General features: G+C 42.7%; 1 protein-coding gene across 6 annotated transcripts in view; it reads right to left on the minus strand.

Annotated features, from left to right (window-relative positions):
- Nucleotides 1-25,387, minus strand: part of LOC120738381 (RNA binding protein fox-1 homolog 3-like) — a 419,925-nt gene that overhangs the window by 325,825 nt on the left and 68,713 nt on the right. For 5 of the 6 annotated variants that reach the window (XM_040039625.1, XM_040039671.1, XM_040039663.1 and 2 more), the window contains one exon: nt 1,908-1,999. The gene's annotated coding sequence lies outside the window, so the exon portion shown is untranslated. Of the gene's footprint in view, nt 1-1,907; nt 2,000-23,599; nt 23,715-25,387 lie in introns of all 6 variants that reach the window. The other variant, XM_040039617.1, reaches the window with a different exon arrangement.

Raw genomic sequence — 25,387 nt, forward strand, 5'->3', positions numbered from 1 at the left:
TATTAAAACAGTCGTTTTAGCAGAAAGATGGCTTCCTTTGAGGTGTAGTTACCTTCATATGTAGCTGCACTCAAGTACAACAAATGCGCAGATGTCCAATCAAAGACATAAAACCATCAGTATCTGCGTTAAATTGTTATTTAAAACCACGGCTATTGGCTTAAAGTTTAGGCTGTCGTCTAATGATGTATACACACAAAAATAATACTGTGGACTAACAAGCACAAAGTTTTACATGTACTTAACCAAAGGCTAAATGAACCAGTTTAATGAAGCAAAGTGGAGGCATATTGTACTGATGACCTCATGCATTCTGCAGTAATGAGAAACCAACATAATCATTTTGTTCTCAAACTTTTTCCCGTGCTGTCACACGAAACAATTAAACAGAAAACCGTTAAACAGAACGCGACGTCGAAACGCGAACCTCCTCCGACTCTATTAATAACATAAAGGCATCAAACGCGGCATCAAACGTGTTCAAAAGCGTTTTTAAAGATGCTCCACCCCCGAGTGACGATGCGTGCGCGTTTTTACTTTGAGTCTAAATTTGCGTGCGTTCGATTTGTGGTTGAAAAAGACACAAAGAACCAAAGGGAACGATTTCAATTAAGCGTAAAGTACTGAAGGCTAAATGACTCCCCCTATAGTTCTCAGGATTTCATCCAGCAAAACAGCAAAAAGGGGAAGAAATGTGTTTAACAGGGAGGCAGCGGCTGAGAGAGAGAGAGGGGAAAGAAGCGATGGGATAATTTAACAAGCTTCCTCCTAAACCACTCCAAAACCTCCAGAGTTTAATTGCTGGGAGGCAACATTATCCCTAGCAACACTGTGTCTGTCTCTTGGCTGGGATTCGGTGGGTACCTGCTGTATCCACTCCCCGCACAATACAGCGCCCACTGAGCCATATAATCCTCTCAGGCCCTCCTCTTCTGGAGAACCACATTCAATCTCTTTGTGACACGGGAAAATCTCCTCTTCTCCATTTTTTGTCAAGGTACGTGCTTCAAATAAGTCCAATCAGTAGGTGCCGTTATGTGTGCACAATGCTACGGGGAGCCGCAGAGGAAGGGAAAACAGAAAGGAAGAGTTAAATAAAAAGACGTTTGATTTGCCGCTGTGAAATTTGGGGCTACTTTCCATTCCTCTGCGGAGCTCCCTGGAGCAGCCATATTTCTGTTTATGTTTAAATGTGAATCAGTCAGATGGGCTGTTGGGTTCCTGCTGAATCATCCCACTCTCCCCTCAGAAAGCAGGAGGTTACTTTTGAACCAGCTGCCTTGTAGGAGAGAACAAGAAACCGACGCCACTTTCTTCCCGACTCCTCTTTCAAGTTGCCCTTGAAAAGAAAATTACGACAACGGCTTTGATGCAACGCAGACATGCTTCGACATATTCACCATAAGTGCAGACGCAAACTACATTATCATTCCAATGAGTTTGTTCGGATGTCTTTTAAGCGTCTGAGCCGGCGAGAGAAAAGTTGTTTTTTTTTTTTTTTAACAGAACATGGAAACGGTGGCTCATTACGCGAAATGGCAAAAGAAGAAAAATGGTTCTTCGCTGTCCACTGGCTTGTGACTTAAGTCAATATAGCACTTGGAGACCTGCGAGAGTGTTTTTAATGAAAACATGTGGTACGTAATGAGAAATTATAAAGGTGGCGTTCCGAAGAACATTTCTATGATTTATTAATTTTAACAAATGACGACCTTTACTTTCCAGATTTGGTTCCCCATGAGCAAATGTAACTTTAAGGCACAAACGCTCATTCTTTTTCCTTTATTGTATATTTTCTGATTAATTTCCAGATGATGACAGCGGCATATAATCCATTTTATGCCTAAATATAGCTTTGCATCTTTTGTTGTCAAAATGTTGCATTTGTGTTCAAGAAATCATCCTACCTGTCAAAGAGGGTGGAGCTCGGAGGTGTCGGTAAGAGGAGAAATCACTTGTTGTTGCACAACAGAAGTCCACTCGTTATACCAGTCGCTTACTGCAACAAAATAAACAGGCACAGTTAGATCTGGTGATCATTGGTAACATCCTTTATATTTGAGCCCATAAATGTAACTGAAGCTTGTGTAGAAATAATGCGTGTGCAGATGCTGCTCAGTTATTGTCCTTTTACTTTATATGGACCCATAACTAACCAGAGAAAGGTCAGAAAAGCTTAATTGCTCTGGGTGGAGTTAATTGCTTTGCTACCAGTTCGAATAAATAAACTAAAAGAAATTAATAAATAAATCATCACAGCTTTCCTATTCTGCCTTTGGCTCTCAGCCCCAAGACCAATGTACCCACTTAACATGAAAATATGAAACATGTAGCTGACTCTTTCCTCTTAGAACTGTTTAAAGTCGCAGGTTTTTATTTAGAAAATTAATGGTAAATAATGTGGGATTGATATGTTGTTTACCTTCCTCTATCCCACGGACAAGAAACAAAAGAGGGAATGACAAAGCGAGGCGATAATTTTGCAACATTTCTCTGAGCTCTGAGGATTCAGATGCACACACACTCGAGAAACAGAATATTTCCACGTTTCCCACAAACTTTCCTCACCAAATGATCGGCTGTAAAAAGAAGAAGAACGAGAGGTTGCTAAGGATGGGATAAAGTATCTGCACTCGGCATCTGCACGGACCGGCTGAACTTTAATGCAGCTGTTCGCATCCTTAAAAAGATCCAACGCTGCTGCAGGAAATAAGACAGTGAGGTGGAAGGTTAGCTTGTAATCCATAACACATAGTTGAGGGTGGCCACGCTGGCATCGATTCCTTGTGAAAATTGTAATGGGCCTTGGCTCGAGCAGCACAACCCAACAAATACAACCGCGAGGCTTCGGCTCATTTGTAGTCAGGCCACGGAGGTCGTTTCTGAGATGTTTGTCAAAAACGTGGTCAGCTGCTCAGCTCCCACTCGCCGCTCTGTTTTTGCAGAATTTGTAGCATGTGACGGCCGCAGCGCTAAGCCAACACGGCGAGCGTTTTAAGGAACGTTAGATGATATAAATTGTCAGTAATGAGGCACAGGGGACGGCATCCGTGACCTGAAGAGGTCGGCCATAACGCTCTGCCTCGCAGCTGAATAAAATGCATCCTGAGCGCAATTTAACAGCCTTAACATGAGCAGGTACATACGGAGAGACAAGCAGAGGTCCGAGAGGGCGCTGCGCTAGTCGCAGAGGTCACGCGCAAAACAACAACGATACACAAACACTGCTGACAAGGGGAAAATGTGACGACTGAGTGCTGTAAAATGTATGAAGAAATGGATGGAAGGGTCATTTTACTGAGCAGTGCCATTAACATCGCTGCCCTTGTCTGAAATTAAGCTCGGATCAGTCACTCACACACGCGCGCGCACGCACGCACGATCGCACGCGCACAAAGAGCAGCAGTTTTTACATTTCTCCTCTTTTCGCCCTCGCAGAAGGAGAGGTCGACATTTTAACTGCAGCGGCGAGGAGATGGCTTCCTTTCACCTTGACGGGCATATAATGAACATTTTTCATTTTGAGCTTAGCTTCACTTACAGAGTCAGTCAGCTATTTTCTCTTCCAACCCTTTTTTTTCTCCCTTCCTGACATTTTCCTCTGTGGTTTTGCCAGGATGATCTTCACAGTAAATTTGTGCCCCTTTTAAAGAAATAGGTTACATTTCTGTTGATTTCTTTTCTTTGCGTTTTTTTTAACCCCACAGAGCTCATTTCCATAAAGGTCCCCGTACAACACACACAGGCCTGCTGTAAAGCATGAGACAAACAATATGCTAATCACACCTTTTTCAATTAGAACCTGGATATCTATAAAAATCCATATTATTGCTTATTTATTCAGCCTTTTGTAAATAAATAAATGGGATTTTTGAAACGACAACAACAACAAAAAAATATATGTCTGTGCTTATGAAGTACATAAGGTAGGTTAGGAAGGGAAAAACACCAGTGCACAGAAGCACACAGAGAGATTAGTGAAGGTGCATGAAAAAAGGCATAAACCAGACACAGTTTGCAGAGACTTCTGCACAAAGACACCGCTCTCACTGTAGCTTTACACTGTGTCCTGCTACAACAACAGCACTGTGCTGTGTATACTATAAACTCGGAGCATAATAATCAGCCGTTTCATTGTAATCATTCTGTTATTTTAGCGCTCATAGTGCTACACAAGCAGTTCATTACTGCTAAATATAACTTTACGTTGACTGTCCTGTGAATTATGAGACAATATCAGTAGTGGTGTGCGATACTGCATATTTTGGTATCGATCCGATACCAAGTAAATATGGGCCAATATCGCCGATACCGATGCCGATACCGATGCCGATATCCGTCAATAAATAAGGTGGATGTGCCATTGAATTGCTAAAACTCAATTAATTTTCATGACCTTGAGTGATTTTTGTGATGTTTCCTTTTTTATTATTAAATAGTTAAAACCCAGGACATAATTAGGACAAAGTTTATAATTAAATAGAAAAATAATATTATCAATTTTTTTTTTTTTTTTTTTAGAAAAATCTGAAATAAAAAGTGCACGCAAACCAATAAACAAATTAAAACAAACAAGTACTGTTGAGAAACTATAATACAAAAATTACAATTAAAATTCTCAACAACAAAAACAACTGGTGAAAATATAAATAATATGTAAACAACTTAACAACCTTCAAAGCCTCTGAGTCATGTGACGGCGCAACATCTAAACACAAGGGGAGGGCGGCACTTAAAGTAAAGAAGCGATCTCTCCAGGCTAGTATCGATCCGATACCGATGCAGACTTGGTATCGATACAATCGATATTTGGATCGATCCGCCCACCACTAAATATCAGCTTTTTGAAATGCACGCTTGCAGGAACGCACTTTTTAACAGTTTAATGACCGTGATGAAAAGGAAGCCGGGCTGGAGGCGATGGCAACACTGCTGTAGTGCCATCCAAAAAAACTGAAAAGCCCACTGTCACGTCTGCTGAGGGAGACAGCGTCAGACGATGGCGGCAGAGTGAGCTGAAGGATAAAAAGTGAGCCTGCACAAAGCTATAAACAAAAGCAAATTTAGACTGAGTGAAACAAAAACCTAACCCTGGGTAAACTAAGCATTACATATCACCTGAAACCTGGAAACATGTGGAGGGGTGGGGGCAGAGGACACGCAGACAACCCCACGAGGAACAAAGGAAAACACACACAATGAAAACGGAGGGTAATGAGGGAAAACGTAACAAAAGGGAAACACAGCAGAACCTAATCTGATGCATGAGACAGGGAGGAAGCAAAACACAACACTCAAACACGGGACTGTCAAAATAAAACAGGAAACACATGAACGTAGAAACCAGGATGACTAGACGTAACGCAGCACACAGGGGAGGCATATTAACAACACCCAAAGACTAGAAATCACCCAAAAAACTGAAAAAATGAGCTAAAAATACAGACTAAACCACGAGAAACCACTAAATGACAGAACATTAAATAATCAAACCAGACCCAGGACCGTGACACCCACCCATATTAAACATCCACAATAATCAAAACAAAAAAATGCAAAGGTATTGATATAAACTTGCCATATTATTCTTATTAATAATAGTTGTACACTCCTAATATTGTTCGAGCTGTGGGAAAATATTTCCTGTCATTTAAGATGAGCAAAATCACCACAAAGATGGAAAAACAAGCACAAAAACCACAAAGACAGTAGCTTATATTATAAACGACCCAGCCCACCTTGAGGAAATACAGTTCACTGGTGGGACTGTGCATCCCGACACCATCAAATACCTCCGTTCTGTCACAGAGATACGAGTTATCCTGGGAGCAATTAAATAATAAGTGATAACAGCTTGTGTCCAGTTTAGCAGCTCTCTGTCATTAGTCTCCTTTTCATTCACATTTTTCCCTCGTCTTCATTCACTGCTTGGCTCTGCTAAGGCGCTAAAAACTACTTTTTTTGGTTCACAATATTAATCCTGCACGCTGAAAAAAATGACGCTTATAGTGTCTTTAAATGTGAAGCTAAGGGCCGCTTTACAAGGGAAGTGAGGAGCATCTAACTATTGCCATAAACCCGGTGCGTCACGGCACCGGCGCCAAAGGACACCTTGTGCCTGTCTGCGAGATGCCAGCGGCTTTGACAAAACAGCACTATTTTACGCCCTGGGAACGAGAGCAGGCTGGATCGCGAAACGTTCTGGTTCAGTGAAAACTCATTGCATGCATCTTATAACCTCAATTAGAGAAAGAAATGAGAAAAGAGCAAACCCCTCCATACCCGAGAGAACATACAAAAATGATTAATTATCCTCAAACTCAAACTGTAAACTCTTATAACGATTTCAGGACCAAAAATGCTAAATGCACCGACGTAACAAAAACAAGTCTGTCCAGAAAAACCCTGACTTGTATTCAAAAGGCAAAGCGAGGGCCACGCGTAGCACACACGCGTGCACACATTTGGCCACACAGGGGGGGGGCTGGCAGGGTGCATTCCAAGACAGCTGGTGAAAAGCGGGCGCGCTCTGGCTGCTAGAAGGAGCAGATTCAGGTGACATCTGTGCCTCCTGTTGCAGCGCAATAGTAGAAACACTAAAAGTGAATTACAACATTAATGATAGTACTCTGCAAGCTGTCGTTCCATATTACGCATCCATTATTCCTTGCATGGGTACTCAAAGGCATCGTGAAGGAATAGGACCGTCCCTCCCGCCCCACCCGCCACCCACCTCGCTGTGAAAAGGAGCAGTTTATGAAAGGATTGTTGGTTTATGGAGTAGCACCTTCTCCTGCTACTCCACATCACCACATGGCATGGTGCTGACTGGGTGACTGATTCCCTCTCTCTCCATTTCCATCCCTCACTTCATCTTTCGAGCAAGCACCCTCCCACCTCTGACCCCACCCCCCTCACGGCACTGTCGCTGCTATTTCAAACAACATTTGTTTGATCTTGCCGCCCTCTACAGTTGAATGAAATCAATCTGGGAGAGATGTCATGTGTGAGCAGAAATGATTGGCCACAAGAATACCATGTATTTGAGAACATGGACCCCGTGCCCTCTTCCTCACAGGCTGGGTGACGCATGGGTGCAGGCGAACACACGGAGTGGCCGGCGCATGCCTGATAGGCATCACACAGACATCTCAGAGCTGTCACCCATCCCCAGACTTTCAATAACTTCAAATCCCCTGAAAACTTGGAGAATAAAGGCAGAGTCGATCACTCATAGCTCCCCTTCTTCTCTTCAGGGAAATAACAGCTGAAGGAGAAAAACAAAGTCAGGATCCCATCCTCTCCGGCAGAAAAGCACTAACATCCCCGGAGGACATGGGGAGAACACTTCTTTCATCATTCCCGTTAAGACACAATAAAAAAAAGATTCATTTAAGATGTTGTGACATAAATAGAAGGTATGAGCCAGCTCTATGGGAGGATCAATGGTAATCAAAGGTGGATTTTTAAGAATAAAGAAAGCCAGATGAGAAAGTAAAGTCGGAGGTGGCGATTGTATCGCCAACACGGCGACGCGGCGCTAATGCCGGCCTACGCATTTCTATAGGAGTATTTGTGTGATTTGGATTTGGGCCATGTAGGATCGCGGGTGCTCCCTGCACATCCAACCACAGCTCTGCGCCGCTCACTGTGCCTGTGATTTCTTCATTCAGGAGAGAGTGCCACAAAATGTGTTGTACTTGAAGTGTTTTACAATTACCAGCTGATTATATCAGCCGCATTAGCATATTAAAAGGAAGACTACTTGAACACACAGATAATGTCTGAGTGTTGAAAATAATTTCCCCACTCATTATCAACGGCAGGCACTGAGCTCTGGGAAAGGAAATGTCGATAAATACCCGTAAAGCTTTACTGTGTAAATAACAACAATTACGCAGAAATTAGATCAGGCTGTGCTGGTGAAAAGGGAGATAATTCTAATTAAAAACGTGCATATATCTGGGCGAGAAAGCATAAAGCTTTGAATCCATCTATAGGAGTGAATTATTATTCGCTCAAGTGTGGAAAACTTTTGAGCTGTTCACAAGCTGTCACTAAACCAAATCATTACACCATTTTCTCCCCCCGCCCCCCCAAGCAGCCTTCAGCTTTGCTTCAGACTTATTCAGAAAGTGCAGTGTTCCCATCACAGTAAAAGGCACAGATAGAACATCAATACTTAATAAAAATAATGACTTTATGTGCAAAGTAATTAAATAACAACTGCAAACTTGTGCAGCCTTTATATGATGTGTTTATCCCCCTGAAGCTTTAACTGTGAAACATTGTTAAGGTGGACTGCTCACGCTTTGATTTTGAAAAGCGGGTGGGTTAGGCGGCACACTGGTGCAGTGGTTAGCACCATCTCCTCACGGCAGGAAGGTGCTGGGCTCCAAGTGCAGTTTGCATCATCTCTCTGTGTCTGAAGACATGCATGGGGTTAACAGGTGTCTCTAAATTGGCTGTGGGTTTAATGTAAGCATGAACGTGTGTGCGTTAGCCCGTGCTCCACTGACGGTCTGTTCAGGGTGTCCCCACCCCCTCAATCTATGACAGCTGGGACTCTGGATAGGTGGAAGGAAATTTATGGCTGGATTAATGGATTCTACTTCTTTAAAGCACTGCTAACTTGTGATCAACTAACTGTACGGTTATTCTCTGTGACAGGTTTTTAAAGCTATGGCCTGACCTAGTATTTCCTTCTGTATTTACCTGCCAAGGTGATGGTACTGCATGAGACAAGTGCCTTTGTTTGGCTATCTGTCCACCTCTGTGTGAGCAAAATCTACCAAGCTGAAACCGGGTGGAGCGTTAGAGCGCGGGGAAGGGAAGAAGCCATTAAGATTTGGTGGAGATCTGGGTGACTTCCCTCTAAAACTGTGAGATAGGGCACTGGATTGGCCTCGGTGGAGGACTCGCTCTCAATTTTCTCTCTCTAACCCAACTTTAAAATGTCCTGGTTTACCTGAACAACATGAAAAAGATAAGTAGCTGAAAGCAGCGAGCGTTTGGCGTTGTTGCTTCATAAATGACATACAGAACTACTTGTTTTTTGACATCAAATATGCATGTAAATGTTGATGTCTCTCAGCATCACTGTGACTGCAACAGTGCCCTTTTTCTTTACCCAGATATATTACCACGATTACGAACCCTGCCTATGAATATTTGACGTGATTGCACAACATACTGCAGGAGATCTCAGATGCAGTAGAAGGTAGACCGAGATGATGATTGGCACTGGCTAATTAAAATCCCAGGCAGGACGTTTTTTTGTGTAAAAATATGCAATGATTTATATGAATGACATATCGGTGGTTTTCTGTCAGAGACGGGAAAGAAATTCCTGCCTTTTGATGTAAAATAAAATAGAATAAAAAAATCTTTGTCGTGTCTCGTTTCATGACTGGAATCCTGCATTCTCACGCTGGAGCTCTGTCCTCTGTCGTTGAGCAGCTGAAAGTGCACGTGGACGGGAAGGAGACTGAATGTCATGTAATTCATCAGGGTCCCTGTTTTAGTTCATAGTGCTGTCAAAGAGTTTTCATAAGCAAAAATCTCAGCACTGGGAGGAGAAATTTTGAAGTTATTAACATTTCCAAACGACCGTCGCAGCCTCCCTGCATATATGCTGTGGTCATTTTGTGATGTTTTACACCTTTGAAGTCTTTTGATGCCTTCAAGAGTTGAGAAATATTTAGTTTGACAATGGTAGGTAGATTTCTTCCCACTTTTTTTCCCCCTGAATTCCACCACCACCGGCACTGTTAATCAATACACACTTTTCTTGCCCTTTTCCTCCTCCGTACACATATCTCCCTGTCTGACCAAACTGGCAAATTTGTGCTCTTAATCAGCTTGCCTGCCTTGTCTCTTCACTGGAGGCTGGCGACACGCTTCCCTTCCCCCTTAATTCCCCGGCTCTCAACAGACAGGCACGCTGATTAACATGCACGCCCAGGTAGGAGCTCCCTCCAACACAACCCCGCTGCCCACCATTATCCCCGCTACTCAATAGCACCCATCTCAATGCACATCTGTCGAGCTGCCGCATCCACACTCCTTAATTAGCTTTACAACTTTCCCCTCCACTCCTGGATAGAAAATAAGGGATAAATTTGTGGCCGGCGCACAGATAAAACGAGGGAGGGAGAGCGGGAGACAAAGAGGGAGGAAGACATATGCTGAATACTGAGATGGAAGATGAAATGGACTGTGCGTTCGAGAAAGGTGGCGGCGTCCGACGAGATTCACATCAATTCCCATCGTGCCCGTGCTGCGGCGTCACCAGGAAACCCTGTCCGCCTTGCTTCTGTGCTACCGCGCCTCCACCCGGAGGATATTTCCCCATCAGCATGTGCCTTATCTTATCGCTCCAACATCGATTCCCCCTTTGCGCCTTTTGAGTTGCTCCTCATAGACTGCTTCAAAGCTGCTCAGACTCCCCTTTGATTCTCATCCCCCTCCTCCGCTGTCACCACCGTCGTCTGCCCCAACGCCAGCAATGAAGGTGGTGTTTCTTACATTCGAGTTGGTGCTGCGGTTGATGCTAATCCACTACACCAGCACGGTGTTTGTCTGCAGCTTGGGGGAAAAAAAACAAAGAAGTAGGCAGTGAGGAAGAAGAGGCATCCAATTAATATGAAATTGTCTCCAGAAGTCAATAAGGTTTTAGTTCCACTTGAGTGTGTCTAAATACGCAGAGTAAGGCTAATTATAATCCCATGGAGTATTTATACTATTTACGCTTTGCCCCTGTCATTACGACAGGCTGTAATCCCGTTGTGAGCATGTGCTGATGAGCCTTATGCCAGTTGCCAAAAATACTTAAGCTCGTTTCCCATTCCTGAAGGCACAGGCAACTATGTTATGCGCAAACAATGTGAAATTAATCACCGTTACTATGGCGATGAGCATCGAACAATATCATAATCAGTGCTGCCATCAAGAATGTAGTTTCAATCCAGAGGGGCAAAGGTTGCTGTGGAAAGAAGAACAATGAGCTATTTTAGTCAATCTGCTATTCCACGTACATGGCAGCTTCATTAGAACTACCCACTGCGTGCATAACCTTCTGCAGGCCTCCTACCAATCGTCTCCAGTATTAGAAATACTAATCTCCTATGTGTATTTCACCCTCCATCCTTCCTTCCATCCAGCAATTATGCCCCCCGCCATCAAAAGCCATCAAAACAGTAATTTCACTTTTTCACAGGCAGGCTTTTCACATTTCCTTCCGTGAAAGGTCTGAATCATCCCCTTATCTCCATGGCTATTACACAGTGTGCATGAGAGTGAAAACAATGGGTTTGCCGTGATGAGATCATGGCACTTCATTTCTCCGAGGCCACTCCGGTAGACACAAAGACAATCTACCAGCAGCAAGGAGGACGGGGACGGTGAGGGCCACAGGATTTCTCGGTCACTGAGCGCAGGGCTGTGAGGCAGGTCATCCCCAGTAATAAGAGAGGGAAGAAAACGGAGAGGAAGAGGAGGGGGGGAAAAAATGTGATGGCAGTCGTGGTGAAGGGTCTCACAGCCTCAGCGGAGGCTTTTGAGGCCCTGAAACCAAGGTCAGTGGCTGGAACTCAGACTCGAATCCTTTATTCGTACTTGTGTACGGAAACTCTCGAAGGACTGAGCGGTGCTGCTGCTGGATGAGCCCTGTGCTGTTTGTGAGGTGGAGACTTGCAGAGACAGAGAAAGAAGGAGCGAGTGCTCGTCTGAAGAGGACATGGCAGAGTGAAGTGACAGGCCTGGGGATGGAGGAAGAGGCTGGAGTTGCAGGAAAAGACAAGCTCACTAGTGACTAAAGCAGCAGGTCTGAGATCCACAGTCCCTGCACTCTCTCTCTCTCTCTTTTGGCTGGAGCCAGCTCATGTACTCCAATTCTTCCTAATCTGTCATCATTCCAGAGTTCATACTCAAAGCCCAGGAGAACATCCTGTGGTGTGAAAAAGAGTTTTCCCATCAAGCACATTTAAATATTAGACAAAGATGATACAAGTCAACACAAAATGCAGTTTCTAAATGAAGGTGTTTGAAATTCAGGAGTAAAAGAAAAAAGTGATTGCCCCCTAAACCTAATAACTGGTTGGGCCACCTTAGCAGCAACACTGCAATCATTTGTGATAACTAGCAATGAGTCTTTCACAGTGCTGTGGAGGAATTTTAGCCCACTAATCTTTGTAGGATTGCTGTTATTCTGCCATGTTGGAGGAGTTTTCAAGCGTGCACCGCTTTGTTTAAGGTCACGTCACAACGTTTCAATCGCCTTTGGAGCGTAGGCCGATCCAAAGTCCTCATTTTGTTTTTCTTAAGCCATTCAGAGGTGGACTCGCTGGTGTGTTTTGGATTGTTGTCCTGCTGCAGAACCCAGGTGTGCTTCAGCTTGAGGTCACAAACAGATGGCTGGACATTCTCCTTCAGGATGTTTTGGTAGACAGCAGAATTCATGGTTCCATTGACCACAGCGAGTCTTCCAGGTCCTGAGGCAGCAAAATAGCCCCAAACCATCACACGACCACCAACACATTTTACTGTTGGCATGATGTTCAGTTTCTGATATGCTGTGGTACTTTTTTTACGCCTGATGTAACGGGACACAAACCTTCCAAAAACTTCCGAGGTGTCCAAATTCATAGGCTGCATCCTCCTGGGGACCCATCCTCCGAAGGGTAGGGTAGACCAGAAGTGAGCAGAAGTGAAATTGGACGGTCTAGCCTTCAGTTTTGCGTCACCAGCTGTCTCGGTGGAGTTTAATAAACTCAGCCGTCTGCTCCTTGCTACTGTATATAAAGTATAGCAGGATACTGGCCTTAATTCTTGACTTATATATCATGTTTAACCTGAGTAGCGAAAGACCAAGGGGGGTTTGAAATCGATGTGCCGGGAGTTCACTGTTCTCGCCCCGGTCAGCTATCGAGCTGGTGGGTAACAGACGTCTCCGAAAACGTCGGCGCACTTTTGCAAATATGTGATGTCTTGATAAACTGAGCAGATATTTGAAGTTTACACAGCTACATTCTCGCCTTTTTATGACCTAGAAAGAGTAATAAGAGTAACATTAAAACTAAGTAGCTGCCGCCATTTTTGGAAACTGGAATTAGCTTGGAATTCCTGGAATTGGCGCTATGAATTCTGGGATATGGTGGGCCACGAAGGATACACCCCGACCCATCCTTCAAATCTGGGGAAAAAGGGGGATGCATTTTTTGGCTGCATTTGGAGGAGTCTATGAATTTGGACAGCCTTCGTCGCATCGCTGTGACGTAATCGACCTACAAATGCGGCCTCAGGAGGATGCAGCCTATGAATTTGGACACCTCCTTCATCTTTTGTCTCTTCGGTCTGCAGAGTATTTTCCCAGAAGTCTTGGGGATCATCAAGATGATTTTTGGCAAACAAGAGATGAGGCTTTCTTTTTGGTCATCAGTGGTTTTCTCCTTGAACTCTCAAACGGATGCCATATTTGATCTGTCTCTTTCTTCTTGTAGTAATTCTTGGAGTAATTTTGGTAGTCCGGTCAAACCTGGGAAGGTTCACCACTGTTCCAAGTTTTCTCCATTTGTATGATGGATCTCAGTGTGGTTCATTTGAGTCCCATAGCCTTAGGAGTGGCTTTGTAACCCTTTCCAGACTGATACCTGTCGGTGACTTTATTTCTCAGGTGTTTCTTTAGATCGCGGCATGACGTGTAGCTTTTTGAGATCTTGTAGCCTGCTTCACTTTGTCACACAGGTTCTATTTAAGTGATTTCTTGATTCAACAGGTCTGACAGTAATCAAACACGGGCGTGTTTAATGAAACTGAACAGCTTTGCAAAAAATGTGGTTAATCACAGTTAATTCATGATTTAACAAGAGGGGTAATTACTTTTTCACACAGGACCAGGTAGGTTTGGATAATTTTTCCCACTTAATCAAAGAAGTCGTCATTTAAAAACTCTATTTTGTGTTTACTCAGATTATCTTTGTCTAATATTAAAATTTGTTTGATGATCTGAAACATGTAAGAGTGACAAATGTGCAAAACAATAGGATATCAGAAAGGGGCCCAACACTGTTTCACAGCACTGTGTTTCTTAACCAGCTTCTTCCTATACTGTAAATCAATGGTTTACACTCACAACAAAGGCACAAACACATGAAACTATGCAGTGAATATTAAAGAATGCATGAATAAATGAACATAACCTTGTGTTATTAAAAAAATGTGCTAACTGCTTTACAGTTTTATGCTAAATTGTAAATTAGGTCATAATCCTTTAGTCCATTAGGACCACGTAGGTGAAAAACTAACTTTACTGTGAAATGATTATATTTAAAAGCAGCAAACGTACAGAATGACAACAGACTGAAACAAAACAATCGAAGAACGCATTGTTGTTATCGTCTTAGAGCAACTTAACCACATAATTAGACTAATAAAGTATTCTGATTCTGATTCTAATGATTTACCTGCCACGGTGTGATGGAGGTTAAAGTGCCTATATATGACCATACACAAGCAAAGGCAATGGAGAATCCATCTGTCAAGACAAGTTCTCATAAGCTATTTTTTAATATAGAATTTAATTACTATTCAAAAATCAGAGTCACCCTACAAAGTACATAATATTAATTAAGTCAGATAAGCATGAAAAGAAGGAGCCGGGATGAAGTAACCCTATCCTCAATAATAATTTAGAATATATATGGAGTGCAGACCTGCAGGTTGGGAATCCAGGGTCATCCTGAATTGAATTAAGTGACATATACAGCATATAGATTACACTGGTTCATTGAGTATTAAATGAACAAATTGTTCAATATAATTTTTAGATTTTTAATAACCATACTTGTGTTTCAGTTGCCTTTTTCTTCATGATTTCTCCGCCCCTGATGCTTCTCACATTGAGTCAAGTTCCCTCGACTCCCTGAAAAGCAGTATTGATACTGAGCGGATCACCCTGCTGAGTTTTTCTCCTCTGGGACTCATTTGCTTTCATTTAATTCCATACAATATTAAAATCTATACGACACTTGCTTGAGTTGTTAAACGATCACAGCAAAGATCAAGTCCTTATTCACTGTCACGGGGTTGCTGTTGTGAGGTAATGGAGGTAAGGCGGTGCAGATGCTTTAAATCAATCTGCATATAAAAAGCATTATCATCTAATTACATTATATGTAATTACATTGGAGATGTATGGTTCTCCTAATCGATTTTCGTATGACGTGGATGGATAAGAGGGAATTACAATGCATGTGTTAAAAAAAAGTAAGTACACATTACATCCACATCATTTGTAGTTAAATTCTGCATCCGTACTGTTGCTATCTTTTACGATTGAAATCAGACGGCAGCAGTTTGTAAACTTCACTTGCTTGTGAGGAACAATCTGATTCACTGACATATAGGCTTTCGCTTCCATTACTGAACTCTATTTGTGTGTCTTTAACTCTGCGTTTGTCTGTCTTGTGCAGCACACACACACACACACGAGCGCACACTTCCTCTATCTCTCACTCCATCTCTCTTCCTCTTTTTCCTCATTGGAAAGGGGGAATCGGGAGGGGAGGAATGATCGTGTTAGGGGGTTCACAGAAGACTGACTGTTTATTATTGTCTTCGGCCCACTTAACTCTGACAGTAACAGAATGAGATGGGGAGAGAAGCCTGTGCCATTAATCACTGTGTCGGGAGGGCCTGAGCCGAGCGGAGACGCATCCATATCGCATGTGCCTGGGAGAGGAACACAAAGTGATTTTCAGGCCAGCCGGCCTCGTAGCACCGCTGTGCAGCCTCCAACTTCAGGCTGCTGGCGGATGAAGAGTGCAGGGGGGGTGGGGAGGGAAAGGAGTGGGTGGATTTTCACACTCAATCTTCCTCAAATGTTCTGACACACTGCACCTACAGCTATCCCCTGTTAGCAGCAAACCTAAACAAGGATCAGCGCTATTTAAAAACCCAAAATGTCTCCTACCTGTAGTCGGAGCATCACCGAAAGGGAGGAAGTTGGTGCTTTAATTTTGAACTCGTGCTCGTAACGCGACGTTAACTTGATTAGAGTGGAGGCAGATATATTATTGAAGTATATGGTGTGGCTGGTGGCAGCATTATCGTGTGGTTGTCCTCAACAAAAAGCACATTCGGCTCAGACATGAATGGCAGTCTCAGTCTGGCAGGTGTCAGTCTGTGTGAGCTGGCCCACCATAGAGGGACGCTACAAAGCCTCAGCGCCTGTGCCGCCCAGCTGATTGACAGGTGTGTCTCTTAAGACTACCTCCTCCATAGCAACACCAGCCGCACACCTTCCTCTGCTATCAGTGACACCCAGATGTGCTATAGCAGCTGTCTCCCAGATTATTCCTCCATGTCTCCGAACCGCCATCTACATAGACAGCCGTCTAAATATTTAATCGAGCCAGAAGGAGCTGCTGCATTGCACACTTCAGCTGAGGAAATGCAGCATCTCCAACCAAAAGGAGAAAAAGCGGCAGATGAAAGGTAGGGACGGAGAGGTGAAAGGCTTCAGGGTCGCGACTGGGCCTAGCCGAGTTGAGTTACAGGTAAAAACCCAAGATGACAGTATATGCCACAATTTTAGGGCAAATGACAGCGATGCAGGCAGAGATGACAGCCCGCGTTTTGGATATACCCCGAGGACAACCTCGCCTGACATCAAATGTCTAACAAGCCAGACAAGACCATTCTGATTTTGTGCCATACCTTCAGGGAGAGACACAGGCCCCCATGAATGTGACATTGCTAACCATGATGCAAAAATTACATTGTGTATATGTGGATATCTGTCTCTCTGTCGAGCTTCTTTGCCGCCTTATTTCCGCGTGCATGTGCATCAGAGTGTGTCATCACTGACAGCTGATCAGAATATACACAGCGCCTGAGGTACTTTCTGTAATTTTGACTTTTTCTTTTTTTTTTAGCCTTGGCTCATTCCCAAGCAACAGATTGCTGCTGTCGCTGGAGTTGCGCCTCACAGATGGAGCAGCATCACTTCCTGAGGAGCCTGACAGGATCAATCCAGGAGCTCATTCGCTCGCAGTCAATTAAGCCATGTTAGTTTTGACAGGAGCCACGGGCAAAATAACAGCCGTCACTGTCTGGGAGGAAAATATTGTGACCACACAAAAAATGCACTTGTTTACTGGAGGGGGGACTGACTTTGCAGTGAAAAGGGCTGCCAGCTGCATCGAGCCACAGCAGGAGCTCGAGCAGACATGACGGAGAGCAACGGCTCAACCTCAGCAACAGTCAAAGAGCTTAATTTGTTTGAAAACATAAAGCGCCCTGGGTAATTTAATGAATTCCAAAATGGGGACTAATCACGACCGTCATTGATTCTGAAGGCATATTCAGTCCATCTGTCCATCTCGTGCCTCTGCCTTTCTTACCGAGCCAAGATCTTCCCTATGCATCGAGCGCACGCATTTGCATTCTCCTGTGTATATAGGTCATTTAAATCGCTTAAAAATGCTCCTAAAATGCTTCTTCTGATTCCTTAACAAACCTGATTATGCCGAGGTGAATAATACAATACAGGAAAATGAAACAACCTAGAAATTTCTGTGTACCACCCACTGAGAGAAGAGGTGGAGCTGGTCTCTTTGAACCTATTGGAAGGAGAGTGAAACTCTTTGATTAGGACATGTAGGTAGGTAGCTGTGGGCGATGGACTGAAAACACTTGGCATCTGCTTGCAAGTCTCCACACACCCGAGGTGAGGGACGCACACACACACACACACACACACACACTTTTCCCTGGCTGAGCTCGGCTTTACCCTGGGCATCATTACAGACACTACACATCCCTCCTTTGAAGGGTTATCAAGGCTCCTCATTAAAGATGTCCCTGGCTTTCTTAGTGATGTGGGCCTCCACAGGGCGTAATATACCCCCTTTAATTAGTTTGCAAACTCATTAGTGTGTGCCAGGCAATTAAATGTCCTTCCTTCAGTATAGTTTACAACAGGACAAAGGGATCCCAGGGGCTGTCAAGGAAGTAGGGCTTATAGCTGAGACAACTGTCCCTTCTGCAGGGGACCGTCATTAGGGAGCCACGGCCCCTCGATCATTCCTTGTCCACTCTGCTGTGCTGAGGGAAAACCTGCTTCTCCAGTGTATTTAATGGCCTTCTACCCTGATGTTTGTCACTGAGATCAAATACTCTTCTTCAGCAACCATTAAGGAGAAAGCCAACACCCAGTTTGAGTCTGAAACGTGTTTGTTTATGAATGCACATCTTATTACTCAAAACTGCTGCAAAAACCACCTTAAAAATATTGGTGAATAAGCAATATTTAGCAAAAACAGATGTGTGACACTGCAGAAACCAGCTGGCTGCTCCGCTACCCTTTTACTGTTAAGAATCGTTTCATTTTTTTTATTGGGACTTATGCTTTGATTCTGGGGGAGATGAGTGCATAAACTGAATAGAAATTCAGACTGTAGCCAGTGTAATGTCACCCCTTGGTTTGTGGTCACCAATTTTGGAAGGGGACTCTAGGCTTTTATGGTCTCTATTTTTTGCTCAAGCCATTACCATATTTCAAGGTTTGCTAACACTAGCAAACTTTGTTAGCAAGATGCAAGACTGAATGCAAAGCAAATATAAGGGTACTTGCTAATAAAAGGTAAGTAATAGAGAAATAAAATAGTAGAAGTTCACTTCCTAAACCTGGAGCACAAACGTCTTGGACTGGTCTAATTCAGTGACATGAAACCACAGAGCTGAGGTCTAGCAAACAAGTACCAGCAATCGCTACCAGGAAGTAGACACTGCCCGAATAAAACTTTATGCCTTTATACAGTTTAAACAAGTGAGTTACAAAATAAAAATAAAAGACTGTAAAACCTGTAAAGACTATTATTTTTGCTGTAAAGTTGCAGATTTTAAAATAGGACTGATTGCACTGCTTTTAAGAATTCTTCATTGTCATGAGCCATAAGCTATAATTACCAACAGAACAATAAAGGCCTGACATATTTAACTTTACATACCAAATATAGAATATTAAAGAACTTTTTAACAATTATAATTTTTTAAAAGAGCAGTGTACTCACAACAAAAGTCTTAAAAAGTAGAGGAAGTAAACCCACTTTTAAAAAAATGAGACCAAAATCTGGTCTTTAAGTATGACGTCATTAGCTGTTTCAGGGTTCAAACTCGGCTTCAGGTCCTAAAGTCAAACGAACACTGCGGCATCACTGAGAGCTACAAACTGTCTAAATTCTTTCATCTTTAATAAAATGATGAGTGTTGCTGCTCTACCAGGTGAAACAATTAAGTTTAACATCCAGGCATCCATGAAAACAATGTTTATGAAGTTTAACAGAGTTTGAAGTTAGCAGGAAGTTAGCTCGCTAGTTTCCAACTAAACATGATATAGCATGTTCTGACTGAGAGATTTCTAAAAAATTAAAACGTACAGCTCTGTTATCACTTCCAACATAAATGAAGACAGAAAAATAAACAGCAGTGACGTTTGCAGGGTTACTGAAGTTGGACTAGCTGGTATATAATGAAGTGCTACGTGGTGGCTAGCTAACAGCTATGTTAGCATAACATAAACAGTGAAGCTGGAGGATGAATGCTATTTTTCCACTCGATAAAAGTTAACGTGAGGGTTCCCGATGGTTAGGGACAAATGCAATCGCATGGCAGGATGCTGTAAACCAGCGGTCCCCAACCCCCGGACCTCGGACCGTGAGTCGTTTGGTACCGGGCTGCCAGAGTTGAGGCTCAGGTGTGAAATGTATGGTTTTCAGGGTTTTTATCGGTTTTCAGCGTTATTTTGTTATCGTTTTGATCGTTAACTCTGTTTTCCTGGGTCCTTTCACGTGTGTTATGAATAAATCTTCTTTTTTTCAGTACCGGTACTAGTTTTATTTTGTTGTATTTATCCGCGACACATTAAAGGCCGGTCCGTGAAAATATTGTCGGGCATAAACTGGTCCGTGGCGCAAAAAAGGTTGGAGACCGCTGCTGTAAACGGACCAAACTTCAGTCAGGAGAACAACTGAGATAATCCATCCACAATACGAGGTTAGTCATTAATATACTGCTGCATGGGCTGGGCTGCAAGGGAAGAAGGGTTCATATGTCATCATTTAACAACCGGATGTTGCCGTGGTCACTTATTTAAAATTGAGATTCATTCATAAATATTACATAACTAACAAAGGTTCCTGTAACTGCTCTTGGACGACTAGTTGTCTATTTGCATGAAACCTGTTCGACTGTGGATTGGTGAAATCTAAACGCTAAACATAGTTCTGTAATAATCTTAGCCTACTGAGCATCAACAGCTCTTTTCCTGACTTTATGAGAAATCTCATTATTTCATGCTTTGATACAGTTCCACAAACAAGGGCTACGGAGATCACATTCTGACAGATACGTGTTGTTAAACTTAAATAAAGCAGACCACCCACACTTGATTTTCACTCCACTGACTGAACACCTGATGCTCACTTTCCTCCCTTACGCATGTGGGCACATTTCCATAAATAAAGGACATGATAAATGTGTCATTTGTTTAATTGTGCTCCCTTTATCTATTAGGACTTGTGAGAAAATATGCTAATGTTTCAGGTTATAGCTATGCAGAACCACATAAAATTACAGTGTTGGAAAATGTATAATTACCATTGTATCAGTCACATTTTTCAGTCACCTGTCGCACTTTTAACAGATTCAGTGGTTCGTGTTTCTTACATGTGCAACTAGTGTCTTATTTCTCATCGTATTACAAGTCCACCACCAGAGACTTCATGCATTACTACCCTCTACATTACCCAGCGTTTCTTTTTTAATACATATAGATGGGGTGGCAATGCCCGGAATGAACATGAGTCATTCTCCTCGCTTTTGAGATGCAAGGTTTCAAAGGTTTTCCGCATATTTTAGCTGGTGTGCAGACTTAACTGAAAAAGTGATGCCGTTCCACTGGTTTCTTGTTAATTGGGGCATCCGCATGACCTGTAGTATTAATACTAATTTCATTCCTACAGCAACTGCCATGTGGATGGAGCCTACAATGTTTCACAATTAAATAGAAAACTAGTGCGTTAAAAGAAAAAAGAGGGGGAGATGAGATAAAGTGTTATACAACAATCAAACACGACTTTCATACGTTAATGCTAAAAGACTAATAAAATTGGTATTGTAGTAAAAGAATAGATACAATGAAGATGAAGGCAGAGTGGGTATCATTAACTCCCATCTGAAAGGCACAACAAAACGATGGGCCTCTATTTTTAAGATCGTAAAAAATATATATATATATATATTTTTTTTTATGGATTTATATTTAGTTTATCATCTGAAGTTCACAGCTCTGCACTCTCTCTGATACTGGCCCCAGTGGAGCCTAAGGCGCATTCCAATGCACTGTGATTCTCTATAAATCCAGCCAGCATGAAATCTCAAGGAGCTAACGCGGAGAAGAGAGCCAATCTGCCTGTTTACACCATCTCATCTTACACAGAAGCCTTGGCGCCTGCCCCGAAGAACCCCCAACTCCCCCCCACACACAACATGTTTGCAGAAGTGTTCATGCTGAACAAAGTGATTGTATCATCTGGGCCTGCTCTTCCATTTGTGTTGCTGCTTCTCCTGAAACCTGTTTCAAGCTGTGTCACCCCCAACTCAGGCGAAGTTTGAAAAATGGAAGAAGGGAACCATGCAAAGTGGACATATTCTCCAGCCTGCCGTAAAATAACCGGGGGATGGACCATTAGCCATTTGCCGCTACCGACCGAGTTGCAGATCTCGCATCTGCACGAACAGAAGGTCACAAGAAACTTAACAAAAGAACAGCAAAAAGAGGAAATAATGTGAAGTTTAAAAACAGAGAAAGAGCGAGAAAACAAATTTCTCCACTTGTCTCAGGGTTTTTTTTTTTTTATAAATCTCTAAGTCTATTCTCCATTTAGTCCGAGAGCTGTGCGGTAGATAATGCAGCTCGCTGTCTGACCTCGCCTCAGTTAAGACTCGACTAAAATGCCAGCTCCACCTCTCTCCCTGATGTTAGCCCACCGTTAGCGAGGAGCAGGGTGGACTAGACATGTTCCTCCACTTTTCCAAGGCACAAACCAGTCAATTTGTCATCCAGTGAAGAGGTTGAACCTTTAATTAAAGTGGAGAGCTGCCGTCATCAGGGCCCAGCTAAATGTCACATGATAAATAACGGCAGAAGATCTGAACAGCTCCCTTGGAGTTTGTTTCACTCGAGGGGATAAAAGGCCACACACATTACAGGGTAACTGCATATCAATATGTTAAATAGGTTCAATTGTATAAATTGATTAAATGACCCAATTGTGAACCGACCATGCTTCAAAAACCCCGTTGTTTGAGCAGTGAATGTTGACAATGTCACGTAGGCTGACTATTAATGGAAACCAAGCAGGGAGAATGTGGTGCTGAGTGACATTATTAAAGTAGATGATGGGTTTCTGAGCAGATCATTCGCCGAATGCAATCGATAGCTCTGTGTCTAAATGCTCAGGCAGAAATTACACTTCAAGGCATATTGGCCAGGTTGAAATGACACGGCCGTGAAAATGCATTGCTATGGACACTATTAGAAACGATTGGCTAATTACATCCACGAGAAATCTCGGTTCTTTATTGGCCCTTCACGTTTACCGCGAAGAAACAGCGGCGCGCGGGAGACCTAATGCGGGCTCCAATATGAGCTGTGCATTAATATAGTGTGGCAGGCGGTGAAACAGTCTGACTGTACAATCCAATATTTCCAAAAGCCTGTTGTCTGATACCAAGTCATTTGTGGAAGCACTGACAACCCCCCCACTCCCCAGTCACCAGTCGACACTACATCAGCATATATTTTCAAAATTGGTTCATTTCACTCTGCTTATTATCAGGCAGCTTAATCTTGACCCTTCAAATCTCTAAAATTATCGCCCTGTCTCTTGTCTTCTCTTCCTCTCAGAAACCCTTGAATGTGCTGTCAATACCACTAAATTCCTCTCTCATCTTTCAGCACTTGATCCCCTAATCTTGCTTTTGTGTCACTCACTTGACGGAAACTCTTCCTCTGTAACTCAGTGCTTAAACACAGCCTCACCTCCCTGCTTTAGCGCCCCGTCATGACTCACTGTTCCATACAGCGCTGATCTCGAACTATTAAGCTTCTTTGATAATTTGACAAACCGTTTATTACGAAAATAATTCTCCAAGGTCACATATTCTTTGGAAAAAAATTAATTAAAGGCATCGGAGTTCTTTTTGCTTTTTTTTTTTGCTTGAAACCTTTTTACATTGCAGGATATAAAATGTAGCTGCCTCGTGTTTAAAATGTCATTTTGTATTCAGAGCCATGCAGGCCGTAATTCAATCTGAGGGAACTTCAAAGAAATAATTGCTCTCTCGCATTCACGTATATATTTAATTTAACTCATTATGGATAATATATATTATATCAGTGTTGGAGATTTTCCTGGAATAAAAGAATTTCTGGCACCTCTCAAAGAGACTGTGGCCACTTTCATAAGAAATTCACCAACAGTGCAATAAAATGATGTTTTTTTTAAGCAGCATTGATAATTAGGTTGTCACTTACCCAAGAATAATGGATGTTCTGCTCTCTTAGGGTCCACGGCTGTTCCTAACTAAACCCTATTTTGTGCAGGCGACGTATCGATGGAACTCCAGAGGCAGGTGCTGTCAGCTCAAGTCTATTTGAGATTTAAAAATAAGGGAGATGGCATCTTTTATGAACCAAACTTAAGCACATGGTCTGGAATGATTTTACTTGACTCTACGGACATTTTTAAGTGAAGCACATGCTCATCACAGCCAGAGCATGATTTTTACTCTTAATTAAAACCTCGTGTCTCCGGGTTTCACAGTTTAAAACGCTGTGGTTAAGATCAGGGCTAGATTGTAATCACGTTTACATATTGCACAACTTAATGACAGTTTCTGTCAACATGCTATTTAATGCATTAATGGACCATCTTCCAATAGCACCAGACACAAGAGAGGTATAAAACCAAACTCTGTCCTCATTTTGATCTCAGAGTTTACTCTGCATGACAACTGCATTAAGAAAAAGTCTGTATAGACAAACAGACCTAAACTTGAGCACAAACATCTGTAAAAAGTAAGGATTCGTAACCAGTTTTAGTCAAAGCGATTGCACAGGTCAGGCAACCTGTCTCCAAATAATCACCGTCTGATTGGGACTGATGGCAATCGCTCTCAGACAGACTGGCGAAGGTTTGCAAATAACTGCGAGAATTTCTATTCATGCAGACACCAACAGGTTTGTTGTTTTCACCAAATTATCCCAATTAATGGAAGCACTCTCACAAACAGACTGCATGAACATATTTTTGGTCATGCCCCAGTCTCCAACCACTCCAGAACTACATTTTGCCACCGTGACTGATGAAAGGGTCGAAAAGGAAAAGTTCTTCACCTAAGCTTTGTGTAAAAAAATCAAATGTTTTAGTAAACCTAAAACAAACACTTAATTCTTGTGTTTGGCAGCACAGTCTTTAGGTCCCGTGAGTTGCTAAGCTGGGCCTTTGTCGACTGGTTTTGTTGAGCATGTCCTGTTGTTGTTGGTCAGATTGGGATCTGGGGAGTTTGGAGCCCAGGTGAATGTCTGGCAGCTTTTCTCATATTCCTTGATCCGCTCCACTGAAGGTTTTGAGGTGAGAGGAGTGTGAATTGAGGTGTGTTTTTGTACTACCGTGTGCTGGCACATAGGTAGCTTTTTTTTTGGTAACACCTGCAGAGAAGGCACAAGTGAAATCGGTCAGCACTTCCAGGGAGCGATGGACTAATAGCCTGGAAGCACCAAGTTTGAACCTGCTATAAGTTATGATGCTTATTTGTAGAGTTTATGGAAGTTTATTAAAGTGAGAAGTAATGATATAAGATTTCCTCATGTCATGTTGGCTATATGACCTTATATACATAGCACATGTTAAACTCAAACTAATTACTTTGTCATACGTTGCCCACAAAGACCTCCTTCTATGCAATAGCTTAATCAACTGTTACAAATACTGTTAATAATTCAAGCCTCATTGGTGTACTTAATCTACCTAATTTTCTAATCTTCCTAATAATTCATTTGTTGAGTGATTAATTACGCTCATTTATGTCATGTGGAAACAACATTTGTTTTTAATTGTGCATGTCAAAAGAATTTTCCAGTCGTCCCATTTATGCTCACACTCAGTGTTTGGAGCTTTGGTCACCGCGGGGTTCCTCGCATTGGGTTTTTCTCTTCGACTCCTCTGCATCCGCCAGCGATCAGATTTTCCACCATTGCACCATATGTGGCATCACAGTTAATTACTCAAGAGAAATTGGCTGAAGACGAGGCATAACAGCA

This window comes from Simochromis diagramma, unplaced genomic scaffold, assembly GCF_900408965.1.
Source record: "Simochromis diagramma unplaced genomic scaffold, fSimDia1.1 OVJJ01000321.1, whole genome shotgun sequence".
NCBI lineage: Eukaryota > Metazoa > Chordata > Actinopteri > Cichliformes > Cichlidae > Simochromis > Simochromis diagramma.